This window comes from Triticum aestivum, chromosome 1A (genome assembly GCF_018294505.1).
Source record: "Triticum aestivum cultivar Chinese Spring chromosome 1A, IWGSC CS RefSeq v2.1, whole genome shotgun sequence".
NCBI lineage: Eukaryota > Viridiplantae > Streptophyta > Magnoliopsida > Poales > Poaceae > Triticum > Triticum aestivum.
Window position 1 is genome coordinate 57099068 of NC_057794.1, and position 21406 is coordinate 57120473.

The following is a 21406-nucleotide window of genomic DNA, read 5'->3' on the forward strand; positions in this document are numbered from 1 at the left end:
CTGCAGCGCTATTCACATATAACATGCTATTTCAACACTAAACGAAATAACGTTGTAGTGTTTTTGCGTGTATCACGCAACAACCCACCAAGCATTGTTAGCCCAACTCGCTCTCACTCTGAGATGCAACACATACAAAATCCCATACAAGAATGTAGGCAACCTAATGATATCTCCTTTTTATTAATCCAGTATTAGAACAAGAAAGGGTATCCTGCACCTATTTCCCGAGAGGTGACCCTTGGTATTCAACCCACGAGAGGAAGATAACCTTGAAGCAATTATCTCTAGGAAGTTTTTGCCGAAGTGTCAAATCCATCTTTTGACCAGATCAACAAGCAAATAGTGATTCAAGCACTTATAACAAAAAGAAGATAAGAGGATGAGGTCTTAATGCTTACAACCATGTATTGGTGTTGGGATAAAAAATGATATTAGTTTGTGCTCGGGAAGTCACCCATCAAGAGGAGCTTGCTTCATTAGGAGTAGATGATGTGTCCAAATAACATATTGACCGGCTCGAGTCCCGGATTAAGATTTTGTTGTCCTACCGAAGGCCCTATCCATCTCTTGGGGTTGCCCTGATAATTAAGATAATAATATCAAACAAAAACTTTGGGCGTTCAGTGACTACAACTCATGAACCCCCAAGGATATTGTCGGTGTCAAAACCGGCGGATCTCGGGTAGGGGGTCCCGAACTGTGTGTCTAGGCCGGATGGTAACAGGAGGCAGGGACACGAAGTTTTACCCAGGTTCGGGCCCTCTTGATGGAGGTAAAACCCTATGTCCTGCTTGATTAATATTGATGATATGGGTAGTACAAGAGTAGATCTACCACGAGATCAGAGAGGCTAAACCTTAGAAGCTAGCCTATGGTATGATTCTATGTTGTGATTGTTGTCCTACAGACTAAAGCCCTTCGGTTTATATAGACACCGGAGAGGGTTAGGGTTACACAAGGTCGGTTAAAAAGGAGGAGATATCCATATTCGTATTGCCTAGCTTGCCTTCCACGCCAAGTAGAGTCCCATTCGGACACGAGATGAAGTCTTCAATCTTGTATCTTCATAGTCTAACAGTCCGGCCAATGGAGATAGTACAGCTGTCCAGAGACCCCCTAATCCAAGACTCCCTCAGTAGCCCCTGAACCAGGCTTCAATGACGATGAGTACGGCGCGCAGTATTGTCTTCGGCATTGCAAGGCGGGTTCCTTTTCCGAATATATCATAGAAGAATTTGAATACGAGGATAGTGTCCGACCCTGCAAAATAAGTTCCACATTCCACCGTAGAGAGAATAATATTTTCGCAGATCTAATTTGCTAGATTTTTTTGGCAGCATGACGTTACGTCATGGCCCGGTGATCATTCGAACCGTTTCTTTTAACCAGCCCCGCACATAACGCGAGGCAGTTTTTCGACATGTCTTGTCAAAGCAGAAATCGTGTCCCCTTATTACGTGATTCTCATCAATACGGGCGTGGGTAACCCAACCGCGCCATGAATTGCAGCGCTTGGGGGATAAGCGAGTTTTACCAGGCAAGTGGGGATGCTTAGTTTCGTCTGGCCATATAAAGGGATAAGGATTCACCTTTCTATCCACGCCTTCTTCCTCCTTTGCTCATCTGTTTCCGCACACTCGTGCTCTAGCGCCCAAGTCCTCACTTCCACCTCAACCTTCTCCAACCATGTCCGCAGCAGGAGGCAAGTGGATGGTCTCCTCCGTCACGGAGGGAGACATCAAGAAACTGAGGAGAGCCGGATACCTGCCCGACGACATCGCGCACCGGCTCCCAGATGAGGGGCAGCTCATCCACACCCCCAGGCCCCACAAGAGGGTGGTATTCCTCACCCATTTCCTCCATGGACTGGGATTCCCTATCCATCCCTTCGTCTGGGGGCTCATGTTTTATTACGGCTTGGATTTCCACGATCTGGCCCCGAACTTCATCCTCAACATGTCGGTATTTATCATCGTGTGCGAGGCCTTCCTCCGCATCAAGCCCCACTTCGGCTTATGGCTGAAGACCTTCAATGTCAAGCCGAAGGTGGTGGGCAGTCGCCAGGCGGAGTGCGAAGGCGCCATGGTGGGCAAGATGTCCAACATAACATGGCTCGAGGGCTCCTTTGTGGAAACCATAAAGGGGTGTCAATCGGGGTGGTTCTATATCACCGAGCCGTGTGATCCCGCATGGGTAGCAGCCCCTGAGTTCCGATCTGGCTTCCCCATGCGGCTCACCTCCTGAAAAGAGAAGGGCCTGTCCTGGGGTAATTCGAAAGAGCTGACCGGACTCCAAACATGTATTCAAAACATGGTGGACAAGAAGCTCAAGCTTGTCAACATAGTCCAAGTTATGCTCATCCGTCGGATACTCTCGTGCCAACAACGGGAGTTCAACTTGTGGGAGTTCAATCCTGCGCAGCACCGAACTCTGAACCGGCTCTTCGACACGACTCATGAAGACGCCTGGAGGCTGCTGTTCAAAAGTGTCGAGGTCCCTCCCCCTATTATTGAGGATCGCAGATTCAGCGCGAAGCGCCAAGCCAGTGCGGTAAGCTGCTTTACATTTCACATGATACTTTTTTTATATAGATTGACTCTATGCGGGATCTAAACTCCCGTACCTTTGACAGGACTGGCAGAATATGGCCAGACAGATCGACTGTCCGGCTCTTTTGCCCAAAGGCCCCGCAGACGCTCTTCTAGCGAAGATGTTGACTCCGGCCCCTTATAAGGTGCTAGAGAATACCAAGAAGGCCAAGGGAGATCGAAAGAGTTCCCGACGCTAGGCGTCGTCAGACTCACCGTCCGATGACTCTGCGGCACACTCTTCCCCCGAAGACGAGGAAGAAGAAGAAGAAGATGCTCCCCCACCGACTGGGGGAGACAGAAAAAGGAAGGCCGCCCCAACTAGGAGGGGCGAAGGGTCCAAGAAGGGAAGGACTCTCCTTCCGATCAGCCCCACCGCCGCCGATGAAGGCGAAGACGAGTGGTTGCCCAGGGCCAAGCCCCCGGGGAGATCGTAAGTATTCAGATACCAAAGTAACCCATAAGATTCCTTGGTCGCACTGCTTTCCCTAATCACCGAACATAATTACGTAGGCCGCCACAAGCCAATATCGAGATATCATCGGACGGCTCCCTGGGCTCATCAGACATGGATAGCGATCCAGTCCCGACCGCCACCTCCCCTCATCCTGCCAACGACGTCGAGGTGTTGTCTCAAGAGGCACCGGATCGAGGGGAGGCAGTCTCGGAGGCGCCTCAAGGCGACCTTCTTGACTCCGGGAGCCAAGGGGACGGGGCCCCCGAGAGCTCCGAGTTCGGCCCTCAGCCGAACACCGCGCTAGACCCTCCAGCGGTTCCGGGCTCGGGCAAGCGGTCTCCTTCTAAGAGGGGAAAAACGCCGGTGCCGGTGACCTCTGTCCATCCAGAGGTGCCGGACAACCTGCTGGAAGCGCTTCGCAGCGCTTCCATCGACGAGGAGCACTGCACCATCATGAGTGCGGTGATCCAGAAGGTTCAGTCCGCCAAGAGCGGATTGACTGAAGCCTGTGCCAGCCTTCTAACAGGCTTCGAGGTAAGTGTTTTAAAATGTAGTAGAAATATTACCGCATAGACAGTAGCCCCTGATGCTTTGTTCGGTGTTCACAAAGAAAAGACGAACAAAGGATCAAATAATATCACAGGAGTCTAATATAAGTATGTCAATATGCATATGCAGGCTTCGCTGCTGGCGTCCGCCGCACTAACTGCGGAGGTCGCCGTACTGAAGCAGGACCTCGAGGGGTCCAAGAAAGAACTCGACCTTGCCAAGAGGCAGCTCGAGGAGAACAAGGGTAAGTAATACCCCGTCTATAGATATGTATATATAAAAAAGGACGCGATTGCAAAATGACAGGATCATTGTACGTTTGCCAGGGGCCACGACCGAGGTGTAGACCCTGAAGCAAGCGCTGGCCAAGGCCGAAGATACAGCGGCCAAGGAGCGCACCGAGCGAGAGAAGCACGAGGCTCGGGTGGGCGGGGTGCAGCAAGAGCTCCAGGCTCTTGTGGCGAAGCACGGGGCGTTGGAGCTGGACTCCAAGACGCGGGAGTCTGAGCTTGCCGCGGCCCTCGAGGGTGAAAAAAGTGCCAAGGCCGAAGCCCAAAAGGCCCTCCAAGAGATCGACGCGATGAAGAAGATAGCGCGGGTAAGGCTTTCTATATGCAAAGCAATCATGTAAAAGTAAATTAGCGATTACTTACCCGGATCTGGAGCTCTTCAGGAGCATTCGCAGATTTGCCCCGCAGTGTGTCCGATGACGCACAATTTTACTAGGCCGAGGACGGAAGCTCGACGGAGAAGCTGTTCTGGTCTCAGTATGCCGAGGCCGAACATCCGGTGCCAATGAGCGACCAGCTGAAGCAGATGGTCGAGCTACATAAGGCGGCCGATCAGGCCATGAAGAGCTTTGTAGTCCGGTTGTGGCCTGGCACCGCCCTTCCGAATAGCTTCTTCGGCCTGGTGAGGTGGCTCGTGGATGCCTGCCCGTGGCTTGAGGTCGTCAAGCGATCTATCTGCATTGAAGGTGCATGCCGGGCTTTCGCCCGTGTAAAAATGCAGTGGGTCAAGCTAGACGCCGTGAAGCTGATCAAGGAGGGGCCGCCGGAGGGCAAGGAGCACCACCACCCCGAGATGTACTACAAGGGTGTTCTGCCGGGTGCCCGTCTTATCGCGGATGAGTGTTCAAAAGATGTAATATTTGAATGAGACTTGCTCGTTTTATCCTGTATGTATGAAAACTTGTTTCATATGCTCTATGCAACGCTTTTTGGAATTTAAAATATTACCTTCTGTTTGGCTGTTTATCCAATCTGAGAGATGGCTAGTCCTCGGCTTCTGCCCCCATGCCACGAGTGCTGGGGTGTTCGGGATAAACCTGAGCACTCTTGTTCCCATGTTTGGGTCCTTCGAGGGAGGTGCTCAGCACAACAAACAAGGCAACCAGACTAATAATGCTTTATCACTCTCACTTAGCCATAGAATTCTATAATTTTAAATTTTGGCGAAGCCCCTGGTATTCGGAAGGCCGAATTCGGGGCGCGATACACGCCTGTAAGCTGGACAGGGCCGACCCCTCGCCCTAAGCGGCATAAGTCTTTAGGGAATTGAAAAACCTCGCCGAACAACGACCAATCTCTCGCCTTATCATGACAGTCAGTTTTAGCTTTCTCTACTGAGGTGCTCAGCCCGGCAGAACCGGGGCACAATCGCAGTAGTTCTCCTAGCGCTACCTTAGCTGATAAAGCGGAACGTAAGGTACCAAAACATAGGAGCCGGGCAAACCCAACATTTTACCAAAGACATGATTCAGAGCTGATGCATATAATGCTATAAGTTCGGGGTGCCGCACTTGTGAAAGTGTTCGGACTTTTCACACCGCATTGTGGGGTACGTAAGCCCCTGGTGTATTGGCCGTACCAGAGTGTACGGTTGCAAGGTGTCATTAATGAACACACACACACACACACATATATATATATATATATACACATAAACACTATTCTGATCACGGGATCAGAATAATATTCTAATCACAACCTGACCTGCCCCGCTAGTAGTACGTTGAACTTCCCAGCGAACTCGGTTGAACATTGCCGAAATGGGGCTTACAATATACCGTTGGAAAGCTATGGACACTAGTATCATGACCCAACTTAAATTTTTGACAAAATGTAAGCGGTTTAAGAGCAGTTTTGAAAACCGTTTTTTCTTCGCATAGAAAACGTGAATCGTATTTTTGATCGCATTTCTAAACCGTTTATCAGAATTAGGCATATAATATGGCGTTGGAAAGCTGCTGCAAAACCTCTCCTTCCACATGATGAAAGTTTTCTCTAATTCACTATGGTTAAAGAGTAATTTGAAAAAACGTAAAATTTTGTAAACCGAACAGCTGAGTTCGTTTTTTCGATGTCATTTCTAAACGGCTAATCCAATGGAGGCATATGATATGGCGTTGGAAAGTTTATGAAAATGCGCTACTTTTTCATCTTGAAAGTTTTTTTTCTAATGTTGAATGGTTTAAGAGTAATTTAGAAAATGGTCCAAGTCCTACTGAGTTCGTATTTTCGACCTAATTTTTTAACCGTGCGTCCGAATGCAGCAAATGATATGGCGTTGGAAAGCTTGAACAAAAGAGAAACTTTTTGGTATGTATTGTTTCTCCCAATTCTTTGCTGTTTTAAGTCAGTTTCGAAAATGGTGAAAAACGTATTTTTGCAATAATTTCTACAAACTTTATCGGAATTGGGCAAATAATATACCATTGAAAAGCTACGGAAAATGCGAAAGTTTTTCGTGTTTATGGTTTTCTCTGATTCTTAGCCGTTTTCCAGTAATTTCGAAAATGGCGGGATCATTCGTTCTGCCTCTATCGCGAAACAGATTCTTCGAAAATGCACCGCGTGATGAACCTGAACTTTTTGGCGCGTGTACCTAAACTTCACTCTGTTTTTCACGTGATTTTTTTGCTCCTAGGTCTCCATCCACTGCTCGTAACTCTCCATCCACTCACCGGAATTGAGCACGTGATATACCAGTGAAGAGCTATTGTAATCACATAACTTTCCCGTGTTGATCGTTTTTTCATACTCGCGACGATTTAAAAGTTTTTCATCTGAAATACATTCAGCGTAGTAGTTGAACTTCATGCTGTTTTCACGTTGAACTTCTGTGACGTATTTTCGTTTGTAATTTTCTCATTCATTCGTTAGTGTTACACAAATGCTACTCCTTTTGTACAAACCCCTCTCACAATAATTTTTTTAACTTTCTCCGACCGAGGACTTGAACTTATTACACAAATGATATTCCTGCCGTTTTGAAGTAAATTAGAAATATGACGAGATTATGATTTCTGCCTTCATTGCGAATGGGAATGCACTGCGTGAAGTAGCTGAACTTCTTGGGCATGTTTGTTTGAACTTCATTTTGTTTTTGATGTGCTGTTTTCGGCCCGTAACTCCCAAACCACTTACCGGAATTGAGCACATGATATACCAATGGAAAGCTGTTGAAAACACGCCACTTTTTCGTGTTGATCAATTTTTCATACTCGTGATGGTTCAAAAAAATTTGAATGCGTAAAAATGTGCTTTTAACGGTGTACATAAAACTTTTAAACCATTCATCGGAATATAACATATAATATACCGTTGGAAAGCTTATGAACATGATCATCTTTTTCATGAGATAGATGTTACAATTTTTTGTCGTTTGAGAGCAGTTTTAAAAGTGGCAAAAACAACGTCATTTTTTGCCTGTTTTTACATGTAATTGAAGGTCGGACATCTCGCACTAGAGATCTTGAACTTCACCGGGAGGAGGACGTGAACTTCTTGCAACAAAACTTTTAAGCTTTCTGCTTTCTATTCTTATATTCCTATCGGAAGCACATTTCGTGTAGTAGTTGAACTCCCGCTGTTTTCATCTTGAACTTCGATCACGTATTTTTGTTCAACCCCTCTCACAAGAATTTTTTAACTTTCTCGGGCCGAGCACTTGAACTTCTAGCAACGAAATTTTTAGAAATGTGAATATTGAAGGTTTTTAGAAACATCAAACTTCTTAATTATTTAATATTGAACTTATTCATTTTATTCTTTAGTAACTAGAAAAATCCATTTTTTAAAAATAAATATCAAACTACTCCGCTTTGTCCAATTGAACTTCTTGGTTTTATTCTCTAGTAACATAAAAACCCGAGTTTTTTTATATACATTGAACTACTCCGTTTTTTAAAATTGAACTTCTTGGTTTTAATATTTAGTATATGGGAAAATCTGATTTTTTTATTTTAAGTTCTTGGTTTTAATCTTTAGTATTGCGGGCCCAAAATGACACTATTTTTTTTGTATTTTGAGCTTCTAAATCCTAGGTTTTAATATACTTTTGAACTACTGTGTTATTTTAATTTGAACTTCACATTCTTTTTAAATAAACATGATTTTGACTTCTTTTTTTTAATTTTTGATCTTCATGGTTGTTTTTTAATAACAGCAGATATCTGAGTTTTTTAAGTAGGTAAAATCCTAGACTTTTTTAATGAACATCAAACCACTTTGTTATTTTATTTTGTATCTAGTTTTAGAAAAGTGAGAACATTTAAAAAATAGCTTTTCCTTTTTATTTTAATTAGAACTTCATTTTATTCTTTAGTAATGAGAAAACATCTGAGTTTTTTTAACCTTCGTACTTCTTTTTTTTTTACTTTGAACTTCTTAGAAAAAATATGGTTTTAAATAGGTAAACAACTTTATAGGTTTTTAAATTGGAAATTCTAGGTTCTTTGACCTTCTCGGTTATTTATAGTTGAACTTCAAGGGTTTTTAACACTACACTAGTGTAAAAAACGCTCTTATATTACGGGACGGAGGAATCATTTTTTTGATAAATATTGAACTACTTTGTTATTTTTATTTGAACTTCTAGGGTTTCTCTAGACACGAGAAAATCTGTTATTTACAACTTTATAAACGGTTTATAAAAAATAAACTATATCTTTTCTAGGTTTTTTGTAGAACAAGCAAATTCCATTTTCTCCATATATTTTGAGCTACCCTATTTTTCAATTTGGCCTTCTTGGGTTATTCTTTAGTAACGAAAAAAAATCCTAATGTAGTAATAAGCATTGAACCGCTCTGTTATTTGTATTTGAACTTCTAGTTTTTTTAACGAGAAAATCGCCTTTTTAGGCTTTATTTTCCTTTTAGTAATGAAAAAAACTCAATAATTTGTAGTAAACATCGAACTTACTTCTCTTTCTCTATTCTTTTCTTCGTTCTACATGAGAAAATATAGTTTATTTTTTGGTAGTCAAATGAAAAAGGTTACAGTCCCACAAGCATAAACAATCGAACTTCCCTGGATTTTTTTAGCAGTAATACATGAAATTCTTATGTACAAAATTGTCTTGTCTCTGATACTAGTGGGTGGAGCCTCTCTTTTTTAACTTATTATCTTCTTAAATTTTTAGAAGCGAAAATTTTCATTTTCTAAAAAAGTGGACTTCTCTATTTATTTAATTTGAACTTCTTGGTTTCATTTTTAGAGAGAGAAAAGATAAATGTTTTCATAATCATCGAACCGCCCTATTTTTTCATAATCATGACGTTCACACCACCACTACACATATTTTTTATCCTTCTCACCACTGCACATTTTTTTGCTTACACACTCTGACTGTTTTTCCCTTCTCTCATTTTAGAATGGTAAAATTGCAACATTGTCGTAGAAGGTAGGAACGAACAACTCTTTTTAAAGAAAACTAGTGACGGGGAAGGCCATTGTAGCGCAATTTAACCAGGCACACAAATAAAGAGAAAAATGATTCGGAACTAACACTTATAGCTTACACACTAGCCTCAACACCTACACATGGACAGAGAGAAAAATGCCATTGCCTTTCCAAACTACTGATTCAAACATAACAAAAGTGTGGCCTTGTTTTACTGTAAAAGCAGAGAGAGATTGTTGCTTAGTACACTGATGTATAGCAGTAGTAGAACTTGTCACATAGCAGTAGTAGAACTTCACGACGGCCGACGTATAGCTGTAGTAGAACTTGGCTACCAACCATAGTAGAACTTCAGGGCGGCCGTCATACAACCGTAGTTGAACCTGATGTAGCTATAGCAGAACTCCAGTGCAACATCCTTTGACTTTGACATATAGACGAAGTAGAAATTACTGAATCATCCAGCCCAATAGTAATACATGAAGCAGATTCACATTAGCACTACACATTTGTGAAAGAAACAAAACTGTCAGGGTAAGAAAACCAGTACTCCGATAAAGGCATTTGTTATGTCAGAAGAAAAATACCATGGAGACATGTTGTTGATGGCTAATACGACCAACAAAATGCTTCTTGGCTGTTTGTTATGTCAGAAGCCCCAATCCTGATAGACACACATTTATTTTGGAGATTAAAATGATTTCTTTCTTGGCTGTTTACTAAGCTCAATGGAATATTATAGTACATAGGGAGAGGTAGGGAGGAAGGAAGTACCCCAGGGAACTGGCCTACAAGGACAGCCAGGAATCTGGTGGTGCCGACGACCGTGAACAGAAATGTTGCCTGCATGCAAGATGAGACCAAATATAATGCAAAATTAATAGTTTTTATATATCTGAACGTCATGCAGTTCCATATCTGAACTTCCTCTGTTTTCCCTCAACTTTTAAGTGGTAAAACATTAGAGCTTGGGCATATGCATTTTTGCTAAGTAGGCGCGGAAGTTTGGAATAATAAATACATAGGGAACAGCAATAATTCATCACATATTCTGCCAATTTTGTTTTTTGCAACATCCATTCTTCTGAATTTTTTTAGTAATTAGCCCCAAATAAAAACCAATCATGTTACTAGCTCACTGATCTTGTTCACATATACCTAAAATAAAAGAACTAGCATCACAAAAAATGGACAGTTCAGGGGTTGAAGAGGGAGCAGGTCGGTGTAGCAGGAGCAAGCGTGGGAAGAGGTCAGGGGGAGGATTTGACACGAGCCTCGTCACCGTTTCTATTCTCCCGTGCACTGCAGTTCAAGCAAACCCGGTGATGGCTGGCATAGGAGAGCTGCAGTACTCGGGGTGTTTCACTGGAGAAATCGAGGCAGCCTCCTCCGCTGATGGCAAGGGCGGGGCGACTGGGTGGCCGATGGAAGGGAGTGGTGCATGAGACGACTCCGGCACGCGGTGCTGAAGGGGGCGATGCCGGTAGAGGCGCAGTGAGCCTGGGAGGCCGAGGTGGGAGGCAGGTGGTGGCGGTGCCGCATGGTGGCAGCCGGATCCCGGGCCTCCGGCGTCCGGGATGCGGGAATCTGGCGGCGGCGCATCTGGCTGGGGGGAGTTGGTTGGGGCGGATGGCGGCGTCAAGGAGCGGGTACGGTGGCCGCGGGGGAGGAGGCGGCAGCACCGGTGGCGAAATCCAGGGAGGGTGGCAGCGGGGAGAACGCGGCGGCGTAACAGAGGTAGGCGGCGGGGTCGCGCGCCGGTGCTTGGTGGTGGCTGGAGGCCGTAGGATCCGGCGGCGCGCGTGGGGGTTCAGGGGAGGGCGCTCCGCGACGGGTGGATCCGGGAGGTGGCGCAGCGGCGGGGGCCTTCGGGGAGGGGGCGCGGCAGCGGCGGGCTCCAGGGAAGGTGCGGATGAGGCGTGGGATCGAAGGAGGGGGCTCGGCGGCGGGGGATCCGGGGGGTGCGGGCGGATGTGAGGTGGAGTGCGGGAGACGTGGGGAGAGGATGCGGTTTTTTTCTTCTGTTTTGTCGTTTGGCGCTGGCCGCAATAGTTCGGAGGATCTCCTCGCGCTCTATATAGGCGCCATCCAAATAACTATTATGATCCTAGGATCAGAATAGTGCCATCCTACATACTATATATAACAAGAATGCAATAATAGTTGTAATGTCATGCATTGTTTATTGGAAAATTGCGTTAAAGCGGAGTGATACAGATAGTGTGATAAGCAAAGAGTAGGACTATGTCCCTTCCATGGGCGAGCTGAGGAATGATATGAAATCTGTAATCAACCTGGGAATTCCGTTGTATAACGTAGCTGTCTGCCTCCTTGGTTGCTGCATCATGTGTTCGGCAATAATGCTGCCGGACAGTGTTTCCAGAGATTAAGGTCCTGAAAGAAAAAGAAAAAGAAGCCCCTAGTGCGTTTTGGGCCGTGTTTTGGGGCGTGCCGCAGTTGTGCCCCCTCCCCAACTATGCCCATGGTATTTTAATGCGTAATTATGTACGTGCGGCACGAATATCGCCGTTGGGCTGGGGTTGGGGTGGCCGCCGTATTGCTACGCCAGCTCAGATCGCGCCATGCGGTCTATTTGCCGATTGCCCCGAGCGCGCTTGAAGGTGCCCGGGCTTTGAAACGCCGAACTGGTTGATTGCCTTGAGAGGCTGCTTTGCCCTTCTGCTGCGAGGGCCGCGGTGTGCTCCTCTGTTTGGAGGGAGCGCTTTGTGTTTCCATTGACTGTAATAACTCCGCGAGGTCCTGACATCTTGAGCTTGAGGTATGCATAATGTGGTACCGCATTGAATCTAGCAAATGCGGTTCGCCCGAGCAGCGCGTGATAACCACTGCGGAACGGGACTATATCAAAGATTAACTCTTCGCTTCGAAAGTTATCCGGGGATCCGAAGACCACTTCCAGTGTGATTGAGCCTGTGCAGTGGGCCTCTACACCTGGAATGACGTCCTTAAAGGTCGTTTTTGTCGGTTTGATCCTTGAGGGGTCTATACCCATTTTGCGCACTGTGTCCTGATAAAGCAGGTTCAGGCTGCTGCCGCCGTCCATAAGGACTTGAGTGAGGTGAAATCCGTCGATGATTGGGTCTAGGACCAGTGCGGCGAATCCGCCATGACGGATACTAGTGGGGTGGTCCCTATGATCAATGTTGATCGGACAGGAGGACCAAGGGTCGAACTTTGGGGCGACTGTCTCCAACGCATATACGTCACTGAGCGCACGCTTCCGCTCCCTCTTGGGGATGTGGGTTGCGTATATCATGTTCACCGTCCGCACTTGCGGGGGAAACCTCTTCTGTCCTCCAGTGTGCGGCTGCCGGGGCTCCTCCTCATCATCGCTATGCGGCCCCTTGTCCTTGTTTTCGGCAATTAACTTGTCGGCCTGCTTGAACATCCAACAATCCCTGTTGGTGTGATTGGTTGGCTTGTCTGGGGTGCCGTGTATTTGACACAAGCGATCGAGTATACGGTCCAAGCTGGACGGACCCGGCGTACTTTGTTTGAATGGCTTTTTCCGCTGACCGGGTTGAGAGACTTTGAATCCGGCATTGACTGCCGTATTTTCAGTATTTTCGCTGTTAATGCGGCGCTTATGCTTGTTGTGACGTGACCTGCTATTGCCGTCCTTGGTATCTGAGGTACCATGGTTCTTTGATATGTTATTACTGCGAGCCAGCCAGCTGTCTTCTCCCCACACAAAAGCGGGTCATGAGCGTCGTGAGGGCTGTCATAGATTTCGGCTTTTCCTGACCAAGGTGCCGGGCTAGCCACTCGTCTCGGATGTTGTGCTTGAAAGCTGCTAAGGCTCCGCATCCGGACAGTCGACAATTTGATTTTTCTTTGTAAGGAACTGGGTCCAGAATTGCCTGGCCGACTCTTCTGGCTGCTGAATTATGTGGCTCAAGTCATCGGTGTCTGGTGGTCGCACATAAGTGCCCTGAAAGTTGTCGAGGAATGCGGCTTCCAGATCTTCCCAACAGCTAATGGAGTCTGCTGGCAAGCTGTTAAGCCAATGCCGCGCTGGTCCTTTGAGCTTTAGTGGGAGGTATTTGATGGCGCGTAAGTCATCGCTGCGGGCCATGTGGATGTGGAGGAGGAAATCCTCAATCTATACCGCGGGATCTGTTGTGCCATCGTATGATTCAATATTCACAGGTTTGAAACCTTATGGGAATTGATGTTCCATTACTTCGTCTGTGAAGCATAAGGGGTGTGCGGTGCCTCTGTATTGGGCTATATCGCGACGCAGCTCAAATGGGTCTTGCCCGCTGTGTTCGGCCCGGCCGGATTTTCTTTTACTGTATCGGGCATGACGCGTGTCGTCTCGCAGAGTGGTGTGCCCTCGTGATCCGTAGATCGATCTTGAATGCTTTGCCTTGTCCTCCAATATGTCTCGCAGGTCTGGCGTATCTCCCCATGCCTTTTTTTGGAATGGCGTTGGGGTGGGGGCTGAGCTTTTGGCTGGAATGCCTCTCTATCGCGGCCACGAGGTGGCCGATCAGCCGTATCATACGCTTCTTCCTCCAGTCGGGGTAGTAACCTGCGCCTTGGGTAACTCTTGGAGGGGCGCTCGAGTTTATATTCCTCGACCACGAGGACTTCAGTCCATTTGTCAGCTACCAGATCTTGATCAGCTTGAAGCTGCTGCTGCTTTTTCTTCAGGCTATTTGCCGTGGCCATAAGCCGGCGCTTGAAGCGCTCATGTTCGACGGGATCCTTTGGTATGGCAAATTCATCGTCGCCGAGGCTTGCCTCATCTTCGGAGGGGGGCATGTGATCATCCTCCTGCCCTCCGTCTGCCGCTCTCTCAGGAGAGCTGGCTCCTTCATCCTCCTGCTCTAAATCTTGCTGGAGGGGATTGTTGTTGTCTTCAGCACTATCCGGAGTGTTATTATCTCCTGTGCCGGTATCACCACTTTTGCTTTGGCGGGACTTAGAGCGGCGCCGCTGACGTCGGCGCTTGGGTTGCTTCTTGGAGGGGTCATCCTCCGCTATCTTGTCGCCATTGCCTTCGTTGGGTGTATCCACCATTTATATGTCATATGACGAGGTGGCTTTCCAGTGCCCTATAGGTGCTGATTCATCTTCGTCTCCTACATCATCGTCCATACTGTCGAAGTCGAGCATGTCGGTTAAATCATCGACAGTGGCTACGAAGTGGGTGGTGAGTGGGCGTCGAATTTCTTCGTCGTCCGCATCCCAATCCTGTTGGCCATAATCCGGCTAGGGCTCTCTTGACAAAGAGAAAGACCTTAGTGAATTCAGGATGTCACCAAAGGGCGAGTGCTGAAAGATATCCGCGGCGGTGAATTCCTTGACCGGCGCCCAATCGAATTCGATTGGCAGGGGCGCGGATGGTTCGGAGTCAGAAAAAGAGTCCGACACCTTGGAGTCACGGGCTGCGCAGAGGATTATGCTGGTGTTTGGCTCGATCACCGTTGAGACTGGAGCCCCTGAGGCGGTGTCTAACCACCCGTCCTCGATTGGCGCAGTTGGCTCCGAGCTAAGGGTCGGAGCTGATGCGGGCGTGGCCTCTGGGGTACTGTTCGGAGGCAGAGCTAGGTCATACCCATCGCGATAGTGCGGCATGCCCAACTGTGGCTCGAATTCGTCGAAGATCAAGTCTCTGCGGATGTCGGCCATGTAGTTCAAACTTCCAAATCTGACCTGATGGCCAGGGGCGTAGCTTTCAATCTGCTCCAGATGGCCAAGCGAATTAGCCCGCAGTGCAAAGCCGCCGAATACGAAGATCTGTCCGGGGCGAAAAGTCTCACCCTAGACCGCATCGCTATCGATGATAGTAGGAGCCATCAAGCCTAACGACGACGACACAGAGGAACTCTCAATGAAAGCACCAATGTCGGTGTCAAAACCGGCGGATCTCGGGTAGGGGGTCCCGAACTGTGCGTCTAGGCCGGATGGTAAAAGGAGGCAGGGGACACAAAGTTTTACCCAGGTTCAGGCCCTCTTGATGGAGGTAAAACCCTACGTCCTGCTTGATTAATATTGATGATATGGGTAGTACAAGAGTAGATCTACCACGAGATCAGAGAGGCTAAACCCTAGAAGCTAGCCTATGGTATGATTGTATGTTGTGATTGTTGTCCTACGGACTAAAGCCCTTCGGTTTATATAGACACCGGAGAGGGTTAGGGTTACACAAGGTTGGTTACAAAGGAGGAGATATCCATATTCGTATTGCCTAGCTTGCCTTCCACGCCAAGTAGAGTCCCATCCGGACATGAGACGAAGTCTTCAATCTTGTATCTTCATAGTCTAACAGTCCGGCCAATGGAGATAGTCCGGCTGTCCGGAGACCCCCTAATCCAGGACTCCCTCAGATATGATCCATGTTACCCGTATAACACTTTGCGGTCCCCTTGCTCCTCACCGGTGCTGAATCTCCATTATCCTGGGTACCTGTAGGGATGAAGGTCATGAAAAAGACAAGAGACACTTCATGAAACAGTTTTATTTCACACATACGAGATGTGGTGTCAAAGACTTCCATTGACCCCTTCACCAAATACATGGGGCTGCAAGGCTCATGTCTCACCCCATAACTTACCGAACTACTCACACATGGATATCAGATCATGAGAAGAAATCATTGAAGTACACATCTTTACACTACAAAAAAATACACTTCCGTGACGTTACGTGTTTGTCACAGTAGGTCGCGTTTTTTCGCATGCATGTACATCCATGACGATTTTATGACAGAATCAAGATAGTCATACATGTGCTGTCGTAGAAGTGTTCCATGACATTACCAAAATTATCATCACAGAAGTGTCCACGCGTCATAGAAGTGCTTTCGTCAAGGGTGACTAACACGTGGCATCCACCGTAACGGAACGTCGTTAAGCTATCGAGTCCGGTTTTGGTTCCGATAACCCGTTAATAGCCCGGACCAATGGGTATTTTCCATGTGTAAAATCATCATTGGCCGCAGGAAACACGTGTTGCCTCACCGTTCGGACAAATGTCATCCACTCATTGGATAGGAGGCTCCTATGATAGGTCGACACGTGGCACGGCCCAACAGTGGCCCATTCCGGTGAAAAAGGCCGGCGCAGTAAAAATTAGCAGGCCGACCCATATAAGGCCTACTTGTGTCAGGTCCATTTAAGCCCACGGCCCATACGAGATGTGCCAATTCGGCCCGTCAATGGCCCGTTAAAGATTTGACACCATTGCAGCCCATCGTTAGTTCGAGCCCGTTAACAGCCCACTATATATTTGGGCTCAATATTGGCCCGATGAGATTTCGGCCTGTTAACGGCCCATTTAATGGATGGGCCAATTTTCAGGATGTACATCTTTCGGCCTTTTAGCGACCCATTTAAATGTTGGGCTAATTTCCGGCCCGGTGTGTCTTTCAGCCTGTTAATGGCCCGTAAATATGATGGGCCATTTGTAGTCGGACCTGAGTTTCGGCCTTTTAGCAGCCCATTTAAGTGTTGGGCCAATTTCTGGCCCGGTGTCACTTTCAGCCTGTTGACGGCCCATAAATCAGTTGGGCCATTTGTAGTCGGACCTGAGTTTTGGCCTTTTAGCGACCCATTTAATTGTTGGGCCAATTCCCGGCCCTGTGTGCCTTTCGGCCTGTTACGGACCATAAATGAGTTGGGCCATTTGTAGTCGGACCTTAGTTTTGGCCTTTTAACGGCCCAAGCCCTTCATGGTCCAATACCAGCCCAGTTTCTCTTTCGGCCTGCTAAAGGCCCACAACACAGTTGGGCTGTTTACAATATGACTTGACTTTCGGCCTCTTAGCGGCCCATGCTCTTCATGGTCCAGTACAAGTCCGCTGTCTCTTTCTGTCTGCTAAAGGCCTACTATATAGTTGGGCCATATGTAGCCCAAACTTAGTAACGGCCTGTTAACAGCCCGTGAAATAAATTGGGGCCACCTGTTGCCCGCTTCGATGTCGGCCTGTTAATGACCCGGGAGGTAAGAGGGACGACCATTAACTTTCGGCCTAGTAACGGCCCATTAACTTATTGGGCCCACTAAAGTTCGTTCATGTCTTTAGGCCAAATTAGACAATTTGAGCCCATTACAACGAGCAATTATGCACAGGACCAAAACCGATCAAGCAAAGGTACGACATACAGGGAATAACGTTGCACATCCAACATATATTACAGTAAATTACATCCATTGGGCAATCAAAGATTGATGCCAGTGCAAATAAATGAGCAGAACCTAACCATCTATAACGTCACAATCTGCAACCTCAGCACGGATGACACCCATAAGCATGTGGGCAAGTTCTTGCTGCTTTGCTACACTGTCTCTGAAAACATTGATCAGTTATTGTGTCGCATGACTCTGCACCTCTGATTCATCCACCATTTCCATCATTGCTTCAGCCATTAATTGGTTCAAAAACATACATTTATTCCATTGCATTCGAGACAGAGGATACTAAACAGATTCATATGGCGATTTTGGCAGGCTTGTATTATTGATAGTGGAGAGTGTCTCGACCACTGCATCATAACATAAATTAGGACGGGAACCAAATAGATTAATCATGAGTTATTGCCATATTACCTGACCTAGATTTACTGGAAAGAAACAATGGGGTTGCCTTGCTGTTTTCAGAGTTTGTCTTCTTATCTTCAGCAGTCTGCACAAAATTAACACACTAGCATTGCTATCATTGGCCAAGTCAGATAATAGAAAAGCAACATTGACACAACAAACGTTTGGGCAACTAGCCTACACCAAATTAACACAATATGGCATAGCTATCATCATCCAGGTAAGGTAATACGAAAGCAACATTGACATAATGAATGAATGGGCAACCAGAGAAGCACTACAATTCAGTAATGTGCGTGATATGAGATAGTACATTCATGCAGCTCAGTATGCAAAACTACCAGGCAGTTTTCCTTACAAAAATCAACATTGGCGCCTTTAACATTTTGCTACAACTAATTTTAGATCAGATAAAGGTTAGATTCACACCAATTAACAAAATACATGCTGATGTAATAAAGATTAGATTCACGCCGATACAACAGGTACTTACATCAGCATTGGAGCACAGAGAATTCCCGCAAGATATTTTCCTCAAATACGATCCCAATGGAGGAAGTCTTGTATCGTTTAACCTTATTTTCTAAAAGAGAGATGGGTAAGAAACATGTAGAAAATATGATCAGAATGCTATAAAATTTGATGATGCGAGGATACGCACACGCTTCTCAGAATGGAGTTGACATTCTTTTGCTGGACTGGAGCAGACTAGTTCTTTGGCCACTGGAATCTACTTATTATCAGTGGGAGTTGGGTTTCTCTATGCTGGAGCAGTATCTATGAAAAATGGTGTTGGTTTATTATCTCCTAGCGTTTGGATCTTTTGCAAAGACCTGGTTTGTAACCCTTCAGATTCTAACATAGCCGTCTTCCCCTTGCATGCCTTATATAGAAGAATGGTGATTCAGTTATAAAACATGCTACAACAGAGATGAAATAGATACTGAAGAATAGAAAGGCATGACATATTGACATGTATTCCCTCCATCCGGAAATAAATGGATGGGTCTAGGCGTATTTCAGTTCTAGATACATCCAGTACATCCAGTTTTATCCATTTCTGCAACATTTAATCCGGACAGAGGGAGTATGATGTAAGAGCTAGGGATACGACAGGACAACACAGTAAAAAAACACTGAAAAACCCACTGCAGAACCAAAGTATTCAAATCCACTGATATGAGACAGTACACTCATGCAGCCGAGGATGCAAAACTACCAGGCAGTTTTCCTTGCAAAAATCAACATTGTGGCCTTTAATCATAGATTTTGCTACCACTAAATTTAGATCAGATAAAGGTTGGATTCACGCCGATTAACAAAATACATGCTGATGTAAAAATATAGTGATATACAACAGGTACTTAGATCTACATTGGAGCACAGAGAATTCTTGCAAGAATCTTTCCTCATAAACGATACCATTGCAGAAATTCTTCTATCTGTTAAGCTTATTTTCTAAATGAGAGATGGGTAAGAAACATGTAGAAAATAGGATTAGCATGCTATAAAATTTCATGATGCAAGGATACGCACACGCTTCTTAGAATTTAGTTGACATATTTTTGCTGGACTGGAGTGGACTAGTTCTTTGGCCACTAGAATATGCTTATTATTAGTAGGAGTTGGGTTTCTCTGTGCTGGAGCAGTATCTATAAAAACTGGAGTTGGTTTATTATCTCCTCGCGTTTGGATCTTTTGCAAAGGCCTTGTTTGTAACCCTTTAGATTCTAACATAGTCGTCTTCCTCTTGCATGCCTTGTATAGAAGAATGGTGCTTTAATTATAAAACATGCGACAATAGAGAGATGGAATAGGTACTGAAGAATAGATAGGCATTACATATTGACATGTATTCCCTCCATCCGGAAAAAATGGATGGGTCTAGGCGTGTTTCAGTTCTAGATACATCCTTTCTTATCCATTTCGGCAACATGTAATCCGGACAGAGGGAGTATGGTGTAAGAGCTAGGAATACGACAGGACAACACAGCAAAAAAACACTAGTTGAATGTAAAACTATATGCTAGCGGAATACGTACAGAAACAACTAAGGCAACATACACGTGTATGATTGGGAAAATAAGATGGCATTACAACAGAGCACTAAAACATGGTATGGTAGACAGATGAAGTACATACTGATGAATAACAATGCATAAGATATTCAGAAGCATGATGTCCAAATTAAGCAGATGGCATTACGATAGAGTAGAATGACATTACTTGAATTTGAAAACATGTTATCATGAGTGGAATAGGTACTGAAAAACAGGAAGGCATGACATATTTACATGCATGATCAGCATGCTAAGCGCATGGCATTGCAACAGAATAGATACACTCCAGGACATTATATGCACTAGTCATCAACTTGTGCTTCTGCACGGGCTAGTGATTTGGAAAGCACGTAAGTGTTTTATAATGTTGAACTTATATGTTAATATAGCAAGTTTTAGAAATATATAGGATTTTTATTGGAGTTAGAATTTTTGTATCAATTTATGGAGAGGAGAGAGTAACACATATTAGAAGCCATGAGAATTTGAACCTAGTTATTTTGATTATACATATATCCCCAATGGAAAGTAGTGGTTGCATCGCACCATACCGAGGAAAAATTATGAAGAAACAACTTATTCTAGATGTCTATGATTATGCATAGAGGCATTTCGGCTATGTGTATACATGCCCCGGGTGAATACTGAAATTAGGAAGAAAAATTAAAATAAAGAAAAACTGTAGTAATTAGGCTTTTGCACGTTTGACTCTTTATCATCTTTGTAGAGATTTTCTCATAAGCATTTTTGTCCTAACAAAGTAAGTTGAGTGCTCTAATTAGAAACTCAATTTTACTGTACAAAATTTCTTTTGTCTTTACAGCACAAAACCATGTGATCTGATGCATTGACATTGGCATATGTCACTTTTAAGTTCCTGGTTAGCTACTTACTTATCAGGTGCTTGGCCGGACTTGGCATCCCTATGCTTGCCACATTGGGACTTGCTTTGTTACATGTATACTAACCTATCGGTTGTGATTCCTCTAACTACATTTACTGTCTAATTTTTTTAGAAAAGGAAGATGACCCCCGGCCTCTTGCAACATTTACTGTCCGATACTTGTCCCTAGTTTTAAGTACGGTTATCAAGATCTATCGATTAAATCCACTACAATAAGGTCCACGTGATAGTTGACATTTATTATATGCGGAACTTTGTAAGGCTTAGAAAATAGGAACAATTTACAATATGGCATTCTAGTTGTGTAATGCAAAATTTATTAAAAATGTATTCCCGGGCTGCATGTGTAGTTGTTTATCAGAAATCTGCTGTGCACGTTTTATACTCTCCTGAACTCGGTGATTATAAAAGTTCAAGGAAATAGAATGTAGGTCAATCAATATTGATGCGTATGGGAGGCTAAGTTAGTAAAAAATGTAATCGCTTTCTTCGAGCTATATTCTAGTATACGTTTGATCCTTTTGCCATGAAAATATTATTATATTGACCATTACTTCTCCCGCCTATAAAAGTTTTCCTAACCTTTCATGA

The 21406-nt window shown here is 45.2% G+C and overlaps 1 long non-coding RNA gene across 1 annotated transcript; it reads right to left on the bottom strand.

Moving 5' to 3' along the window:
• Positions 1-9343: 9343 nt before the first annotated feature.
• LOC123092016 (uncharacterized) lies at positions 9344-11259 on the bottom strand. Its single transcript, XR_006444088.1, has 3 exons — positions 10058-11259; positions 9871-9947; positions 9344-9784 (listed from the first exon to the last, which is right to left on the bottom strand). It is a non-coding gene; the product is annotated as an uncharacterized lncRNA (long non-coding RNA).
• Between the last annotated feature and the right edge of the window lie 10147 nt (positions 11260-21406).